Raw genomic sequence first — 10,430 nt, forward strand, 5'->3', positions numbered from 1 at the left:
CTAGCCCATCAGTGACTTTCTTTTGTTACTTATATGGTTTCTGATATATCCTTCTGCTATCTAATTACTTTTGAAAAATTGCCTTATTGCACAAGCATGGGGAGCAGAGATATATCCTTTCTAGTATAGTAGACATAATAAATAGCTAACTGAATAAATAATAACACTTTGAAGTTAATCAATTTTATAACATCAATCCTCTCTTTTGATAAAATCCGTTGCCCCCCTTTTTCACACAGTATGTCCAACCCATAATTATCTAAATTTTCATCTTTATTTCAGTACTTCATTACTTCACTCACTTTAACAAAAAATATGTATTGAACATCTACCATGTGTGAGACACTGTACTAGGTGCTGAATACAGAAAGGAAAACTTAAATAGCATGTATTATTTCCTAGGTTCCCATATTTGAAAGTATGTTGTATAAAAGGTGTGGGGGCAGGCCAGGCCCTGGGGGGAGAAGACCTAGGGGACCCCTCCCTGGTGGTACAATGAGTTAGGACACAGCACTGCAAGCGAGCCTAGCCATTTCAGTGCTAGTTTGATCCCCAGCTCTGGAGATCCCCAGCCCCGGAGGTGACCCACATGGCTTGGCAGACCACTCCTAACCTGCCCACTGCTCCCCTCAGCAGTGTACTATATTGATCTGCCTGTCCTGCTCCCCACTCTGTCTCTAGTGAAGCCTCTCACCACTCCTGCATCTCTGGCTTGTACCCCAGTACTGTATGCATAAATAAATAAATCTTTAAAAAAAAATAAGGTGTGGGGTTTAGGGAGTAGGAGCAATTGTTTTTGTTGTTTTAATGCCTTCTATGTGCTAGGAAAACTACAAAAAGTTCTTATTTAATTGTCTATTATACCTCTAAACAAAGTATTGTACCCACTTAACACAAGGGGGAAAACCAGGTTTTCAAAGTTATGTCTTAGAAGTCCTAGAATTCCACTACTGTGGCAAAAGCAAAATTAAAAGCTTACTGTCTTCTGTTATCTAAAACCTTTAACCCAGACTTGAAAAAACTGCCAATATATATTAAATTCATTCAACACATACTTCTTGCCTGCAATTTTGTGCTAGACATTGCTGGATGCTAAGATATAAAAATGTGTGAGACAAACATGATTTCTGTTCTCAGAAATCTTCTAATTTTTTAAGTGGTGACAGAGGAGAAAAATAACGGACAAGAAAATATGCTGCACTGAAAGAACTTTGATGAAGCCTGTATCTAAAAAGTAAGAAAGAAAAGAGAAAAAGAATATGGAACAGAAAATTGATCAGAATTTTTGCCCACATAACTCTAGCCTGTTCCCAAACCCAAGAGTGTTCTAGTTCTTTATTCCTACTCTTCTTAGACATTACAGCTATCTAAATTATAATCTTTCACATTCTACTAGTTAAACTGATATGAATACCTGGCAACCCTTTCCACCTTCATTCACCTTCTAGTGTTTATACTTCCTGATACTGCCAGATCACTTAAAGATCATAATTTTATATAATCAAAACGTTAAGGGCCTTCTTTTTTTTTTTTATTGTAGCTGGGTTCTCTTACTGGAACCTCCATACAAGTACACCTTTGTTCATACTTTCAGTATACATACTTGTGATAATATTAAGTATTCAAATATTGCTGATCACTTATAATGTACTAAAGCTACTACATGCCTAATCTCAGTTAAACCCTAAAACAACTTCATGATATTAAGTGACAGAGACAGCTTTGTGACCCAAAAACTGTTGTTTTTTTTTTAAGGTTTATTTATTTCTGCATACAGAACTGGGAACAGGCCAGAGGTGCAGGGGCCGTGAGAGCAAAGTGGGGAGCAGAGCAGGCAGATTGGCAAAGTACACTGCTGAGGGGAGCAGTGGTTGTGTCAAGAGAGATCTGCCGGGCCATGTGGGTCACCTGTGGGGCGAGGATCAAACGCATGCTGAAGTGGCTTTAGCTTCTTAGTGCTGTGCTTTGACCTGCTGTGTCACCAGGGAGGGCCTGGTGTTACTTTTTTTTTTTTTTTAAGATATATTTATTTATTATGCATACAAAAACAGGGGGACAGGCCAGAGATGCAGAGAGTGAGAGGATTCACCAGAGAGAAGAGTAGAGAACAGAACAGGAGGATTGACCCAAGTCCACTGCTGGAGAAAGCAGCAGGGAAGACAGGAGAGGTCTGCTGTGCCATGTGGGCTGGCTGGGCTCAAACTCTAACTCAGCTGCAGTGGCTGCAGATGGCTTCATAGTGCTATGCTTTAAATCCTTGCACTAGGGAGGTCCCCACAAACTGTTTCTTTTTCTCCTGTGAGTACAGACTGCATTTCCCAGACACCTTTACAATTAGCTGAGGGTAGGTGACTTTAAAGAATTTAGAAAGGGTGGAAACCACAAATTGGAAAGACCTGAATTAATCTCCTTAGTGGACTACTTCCCAGGTGAACTCATATCCAAGAAAACATGTTGAGTTTTACTTGTTTTTTATATTTTGTTTAAAGAACAATAAAGAAAAAACTCTGTGCCCATGAATGACATTCTGAACAAGTTCCATCCCCTGATGTTTTCAGATTCTACCCTAATCTGTATGTAGAAGATATTGCAGGTTAATGGTCCAACCACTACGGAATGCTGTGTGGAAGACTCTCAAGCTACTAGAAGTGGAGCTACCATATGACCCAGCAATTCCACTCCTAAGAATATACCCAAAGTTCACTAAAACATTAATTCAAAAGGAAACCTGCACTCCTATATTTATTGCAGCACTATTTACAGTAGCTAAGATATGCAAACAACCTAAATAACCCAAAACAGATGACTGGATCAAGAAGATGTGATATATATATACACAATTAAGAAAGACTAATTCATGCCATTTGTAGCAACATGGATGGAGCTAGAAGGGATTATGCTCAGTAAAATAAGGCAGCAAGAAAAAGAAAAATATCAAATGGTTTTTCTGACAGGAGGAATATAAGGGAACCAAACAAAGGATGGGAGGGGGGTAATAGACAAAACTAGAAAGCAAACAAATCGGAGACATTTAACAGGGAAGGAGGAGGGAGAGGAAGCAAGTTGGTGGGGGGGAGCAGAAAAGTGCAAAAGACTGTTGTGGTAATTTTATTGGGGTTACACCTGAAGGGAGAAATCAAACTTGTACAAAAATGAACAATGATGTAAAAATACATAAATAAATTAAAAAAAAAAAGAAGAGATGGCAGGTAATGAGGATTACAACTTCCAGCGTCCCTTGAACCAGAATTCCTGAAGGGAGGCTGCTGGGAACTAGGGTCTGAATTAAGCAGCCATACTTGGGTTATAACTGAACACATGCATGTTCTTTTTCTCTTGCTTTCCCTACGTTGACTTGCACCCCAGTATTTAGGAGAGAGCTTGGAGAGATAGTTGGAGGAGATAGTTGGGTAGAGATACTACAAGAGGCTTTTCCGGTTGTTGGCATGTACAATGGCAGCTACTAATTTGATGTCCCAGCTTGCTGGAACCTACCTTCTCTTCCTCGTGGTTCACCACCAGGAGGTCCTATAGGCTTGTGGCAAGATTGGGCCTCAGTGGCCCCACTTGGGACCTATTTGACTGTCATTTACCCAAGGAAAGAACATGTACCTCTTAGCAGTTTGGGATCCTTGGGTACCCCTAAATTACACACAATTATGCCTCTAAATTTTTAGTAGAGTTTTATTGATTTATGCTTGGTTCACAATTTCATATAAATTTCAGAGTACAGTGGAAAGTACCATTTCCGCTGGCAGATTGACACCCTCTACCTCTCCCTCCAAACCCTTTTCTTTCCTTCTCTGTTAACCAACATATTTTGTTTGGCATCTACAAATTATTCTTGTGTCCTTAATTTGTTTGCTTTGGTTACTTATATTTAACATATGAGAGAATCCATTCAGTATTTGTCTTTCATTTTCACATATTTTGCTTAGCATAATCAATTCAAGTTCCATTTGTGTTGTAAGGCAAGATTTTATGTTTCTTAATCACTGAGTTGTATTCCATTGAGTATACATAACTCCTCTATTTAGTCATCTGTCAGTGGACATTTAGGTTGACTCTATTTCATGGCTATTGTGACTAACACTGCTGCCAGGAACATAGAGGTACGTGTACCTTTTTGAATTGATGTTCTTGTATTTTTTAGGTAAATACCTAAAAGGATATGCTGGGTCATATGGTATTTCTGTTCTTTTTTTTTAAAAAAAGATTTATTTATTTATGCATACAGAACTGGGGTACAGGCCAGAGGTAGGGGGAGAGAGGATTCACCAGAGACAGAGTTGGGAACAGAACAGGCAGATGGGCTGAAATACACTGCTGAAGGGAGCAGTAGGAGAGACAGGAGAAGTCTGTCACACCATGTGGAGCACCTCCCTGGCCAGCAATTGAACTTGTGTTGCAGTGGCTGCAGTAATATCATAGTGCTGTGCTTTAACCCGTTGCACCATCAGGGAGGGCCTCTATTTTTAATCTTTAAAGAAATCTCACAACACTTTCAATAGTTCCTCTGAAATTCTGATGTTATATTACAGTATTTAGCTACCCTGCCTAATACACTTCTTTCAATTTTTCTAATCAAGAAATTGAATCTTAGGGAAAGTAAAGTAACTTACTTATTACATATGCTTAGTTGTTAAGTAGAGGGTCTAAGATTAGGTTTCAGTTCTGTCTGACTTTAGATCCTAAACGCTTACTGCTTAAGCTTCTTACACTTTTCATGTAATTCTAAAAACTTCATAAAAGTTTCATGTAACCTTTAACACATACTTCTTTACTTAGCATGCTGAAAAGACAATAATCAGGAAGGCCTCCATACATGAGGCTCCCTTATTATCTTTTAACTTACTCCTATAATGCTTTCCTTTCTTTCAGATGCATTCATTTTATAATTCCAATATGACTTACAATGTATTTTGATCTTTTTTGTCTGTTGAAAGGTGATATGAAGTTGTTAAATTCAACCCTTTCATTAAAAGGGAAGATAAATCAAACTTTAACCCTGATTCATCATCAAAAACTTTAATTTTGAAACAGAATAAAAAGTAGGATACCTAAGCCATTTAGCTACCTGGGGTCCTTTCTTTCCTGTAACATAGAGAGGTTGAATAAAGTTGAAATGTATTGAATTACACAAGATTGAGCTAAAAAAATAAAAACAACAACTTTAAAATTAATGTTAAAATTAGAATGTTGCATTTTGACCAGTAAATTTCAGTAAAATGAAGTAACTTACTTTAGTAACACTCGTAAGGCAACAGAAGTTTCACATTTGGAGTCAGACACACTTCAAAACTCTGGGGAAGTTATTCCAATTTCCTCATATTTAAAACAAGGATAATAGTACCTAACTCACAGATTTCTTTTCAGGCTTAAAATAATATACATAAGAAATTAGTGCAGTATTTGAGACACATTTGTCACTCAATAAAAATAAGGTCAACATTTACTGTGAAGATATCATGGATGAAGCACCCTTTTACAGTCTCAGGATACAAAGATCAATTAGAATATTAACTCAATGTAACAAGTAATTTGACAGAAGTATCCAGATAGTAATACTAAAATAGAGTAAAAGGAACAAGATTACCTTGTTTTTGTAACAGCAGACTGCATCCTGAGGCAGGAAATTTAGGTGTTGAGCTCAGACATATGGCAGATCATGAGGGGTTTTATAAGGCATGTTGAGAAGCATAGAAAATAGCCAGAAGTATTTGTCTAAAGAGAATAAACAGCTAGCTCTCTATCATTGGAACAGTACTGATTATATGAAGTAGGTTGTTTGTAGCTAAGATTACTGGAACTTATTGCATGTTCTTGCATGCTTAACTCCTTGGCTTCATATCTTTATCCTTTTAGCTATTTACTTTCCCCTGTCCCAGACTAAGTGCTGGATTATTCTTGGACACCCTGTCCTTTACTCATGGAATATCCAAGATGTATATCCTTGACAATTTCTACATATAAAATTAATTATTTATACACTGGTAGAGTTGAACAGTTCCCACATTAAAAGGAAAAGACACTTGATTATACAAAGACTATCAGAACAGATTATGTCATGGTTTCATTGTCCAACCTAGGGATATGATCTTGAGATGTCTTGCAAACTAATAATTTCTTAGTATTTGTCTGTATTACAATGAACACATGTATGATCTGAGTTTTAAATATTACTGCAAAACTTCTACAACAGTAAATGACTTGGAAATGAACTTCCAACAAAAGTAACAAAAAGTTCTGTTCCTTCCAGAGGACAATATGACTACCATGAAAAACTCAATACATAATTATGACCTATTAAATGGTAATGCAGGTCTGCATTGATCATGACCCCAGAAAAAAATTTCTTTCACTTAAGTTGCAGATAGACCAAAATAAGGGGAACTGAGAAATAATGATTTGCAAAATAAATCAAAAACTGAAATGATCAAATGTACCATTCCATGATATTAAATACAAACTATCTAAATTCTTATTGTTTCAGCATGTTTAAGCCCATATATTGCAAAATATGACCACAAATCAACTGCTATGACTGTAACTCTGCACTATTCACGTGAAGTAATTCACTTATTTGCAAATTCTAACCAACCCAATCTTGTAGGCTTGCAGGCTTATAGTGTCTTCCACAAGTCATGATTAACACCAACCCCTTTCAAAATCCTTTAAATATCTATCCCTAATTTCTCCCTTTTGAGACATTTTTGATATTCTGTTAGTGTGATGTTTCCCTTAGGAGCAACTTTAACAAATTCAGATTTTATTGTCAACATGTTTTCTCATGATTTTTGTATGGAATATGCTAGACTGAATCATGACCCCTCACCTGCCTGAAGATGTCCATGCCCAAACCTCCAGGACCTATGAACATGTTTTCTTCAAATAATTAAGCATGGGGAGATCTATCTGGATTATCTAGGTTCATATGATATAATTATAGCCTTTATAGATGAAACAGGACCTCAGAGGGAGAAGGCCATGTGATCACAGAAACAGAAATCGAAGTAATGTTTCCAAATTGCCAGCATCCTGTAGAAACTGGGAGAAGCAAGGTGTAGATTCCCCTCCAGCTACTATATATAGGAAACAGCCACATGGACACCTTACATTTAGCTTAATTAAAGTTGGTGTTATGGTCTACATAAACATATTTCTGTTTTGTTTGATCACAAATTTGTAGTAGTTTTGTTACATCAGCAGTAAGAAACTAATATAGAAAGTTTTGGTGGGAATTTGATTTTATTCTGAGATGAGAAATCATTGTTTTAAAAGGAGGAATACGATGATCTAAAAAAAATGTATGTACATTCTTGTTGCTGTGAGTAGCATGGAATTTAAAACAAGTGGAAGCAAGGAAATCAATGAAGAAGGAATTGCTTTGGAACAGGAGAGAAGTCAGCAACAGTGACTCAAATCATAGTGGGAGGCTTAGAAATGAAAAGTAGAGATTTACATATAGATTTTAGTGCAAAATCAACCTATTTTGCTGGTAGATTGAATGGTGGGGAGTTGAACCTGGGGATAGTGACTCAAGAGACTACACAAGGAAGATTCCTAGGACTTTGGTTTTAACAACTTTTGAATGCAGAGTATGGGCAAATGATATTGGAGAAAAGATAGTGTGGGAGTTATAAAGAATCTTGTATAAGGTTCTCTGAAGGAGTCTGGATATTGTCTTGAAGGGGATGAGAAGTTAAACTTTATGTTTCAATTTTTTTTATTAAAAGGATATATTAAAAGATGTCCCTGTGCCATAAACCTTTATCCCATCACTTCCCTCATTCCTCTACCTATGTAATGTGTTGTTTTTCAAAATTTAATTATAGTCTTATTATGAGGCAAGCTATCAAGAAATTCCAGAAGAACTAAGTTTTATAGCTTAGATCTGCATTGAGCAACAAACAATTGTCTTATAGAAGATTCAAAAATGAAGGACTCATAAAAAACATTTTAACTTGTTCATAACACTGGTCAAGGGAAAATTTACCAATTGGTAGAGGGCATTGTGGCAGTGGCATTTGAGAGGAGGTGAAAGGTATCAGTTCTAGAGATAAGAGGTAAAATGCATAAGGCTTACTAAAGATATTGCATTTAATGGATAAGGGAGAACACCATATCTAGGTTAATTTTTAGATTTCTAACCTGGGTTACCTAGAAATTTTATGATTTTACTCACTGGAAAGGAAAATATAGAGGGGAGAAGAAGTTAGGAAGATGGCATGAAGAGAAAGATACATTCAGCTCATTGTGTCAATTTTTTAATCAATAAAATATATATTTTAAGGGCAATTTTAGGTTCACAGAAAAATTAAGTGGAAAGTATGGGTAGTTACCATAAGCCTCTGTCTCCACACATACACAACATCCCCTACTACCAACATCCACAGTAATATATTTGTTATAATCCATGAACCCTCATGGACAGATAATGTTACCACCAAAGTGTAGTTTACAGTAGTGTTTACTTTAGGTAAAAGTTTGAACAAATATATAATGGCATGCATTTACCATATTCTGTTCTCTATCCATTCATCTCTCCTGAAGAACTGACCCCAACCCCTAACCACTGGTAATGACAGGTCTTCAGAGTTTTGCCTCTTCCAGGCGGTCATATAGGAGGAATCACACAGTACAAAATTTTTCAAGTTGGTCTCTTTCACCTAGTAATGTACATCTAAGTTTGATCCTCTTTTCATGGCTTGGTAGTTTATTTCTTTTCAATGTGAAATAATAACCAATTGTCTGGCTATACCACTGTATTTATCTATTTACCTAACAAAGGACATCTTGGTTGCTTCCATGTTTTAGCAATTATGAATGAAGCTGCTATAAACTTTCATGTGCATGATTTGGCATAGACATTTTCAATTCCTTGAATATACACCAAGAAGCATGATAACTGGACATTATGGTAAAAGTATGTTTGACTTTGTATGAAACTGCCAAGCTGTCTTCCAAAATGGTGGTGCCATTTTGCTTACCAACAATGAATGAGAGTAACTTATAGTTTACGTCTTTACCAGCTTTGGTGTTTTCACTGGTCTGATTTTGAGTATTACAATATATATGTAGAGGTTGATCATTATTTTAATTTGTAATTCCCTAAAGACATATGATGTTGAACATCTTCTCATATGTTTACTGGCCATCTGTATATCTCTTTCATTCAATTCTTTTGCCCATTTTTTGAAGTTGAATTTTGTTTTCCTGTTAATTTTTTTTAAATATTTATTTATTTATGCATACAGAACCAGGGTACAGGCCAGAGGTGCAGGGCGGTGAGAGGATTCACCAGAGACAGAGTAGGGAGCAGAACAAGCAGATCGACGAAGTACACTGCTGAGAGGAGCAGCAGGCGGGTCAGGAGAGGTCTGCCCCGCCATGTGGTCACCTCCGTGGCAGGTGGGAATTGAACTCTTGCGGAAGTGGCCTTAGCCTCCCAGTGCCACGCTTTAACCCATTGCGCCACCAGGGAGGGCCATTTCCTGTTAATTTTTAATAGTTCTTTACATGCATTGAATGAGTACTTTATCAGATGTCTCTTTAAAAGTATTTTTCTTTCAATCTGTGTGTTTTCTTATTTCCTTGAAATTGTTTTTAACAGAGCAGAAGTTTTAATTTTAATTAAATCCATCTTATCAATTTATTCTTTCATGGATCATGCCTTTGGTGTTGTATCTGAAAAAAATCGTTTCCATTCCAGGAGTTATCTTCCAGGAGTTTTATAGTTTTGCATTTTTCATTTATCTCTATGAGCCATTTTGAGTTAGTTTTATGCAGGGCATAAGGTTTGTGTGTAAATTTATTTATTTTTTTGCATGTGGAAGACCATGTATGTCGGACCATATATAGAGAAGTCTATCTTTGCTTCATTCTATTATCTTTGCTCCTTTGTCAAATATCAGATAACTGTATTTATGTGATGCTATTTCTAGGTTTTCTATTCTGTTCCATTAATCTATTTGCATATTCTTTCTCTAGTAGCATGTCAAACTAATTACTATAGCTTTATTAGTAAATCTTGACTTGGAGTAGTATCAGTTTTCCAATTTTGTTCTTTTTCTTCACTATTCAATCTTCTAGGTTTTTTTTCCCATTCCCTGCCTGGTAAGTACAGCATGCCTACAATATCTTACTCTAATCAGATGTTTGTTCAGTCTATTCAAAATGTGTTTTTGCCTATTAGTACTCCTTGGAATTTTTTGTTGAAATCCAGATATGATGTACTGGGTGAAAGTAAATAAATCTTTGATGATGTGATGGCGAGGTGTTGGGAGAGGAAAAGTGTTTTATAATCTCATGTCTAGGTCTCAGTCTTTTTTTGGTGACACTGTGCCCATGAAATGTGGATGTGCTTCTTAGTCCTACCACTTAACCCTTAGCTGGAACAGGATGACCACTGGGGGTTAAATTTGTATATT

This window comes from Condylura cristata, unplaced genomic scaffold (assembly GCF_000260355.1).
Source record: "Condylura cristata isolate star-nosed mole 26May11 unplaced genomic scaffold, ConCri1.0 scaffold00015, whole genome shotgun sequence".
Classification (NCBI taxonomy): domain Eukaryota; kingdom Metazoa; phylum Chordata; class Mammalia; order Eulipotyphla; family Talpidae; genus Condylura; species Condylura cristata.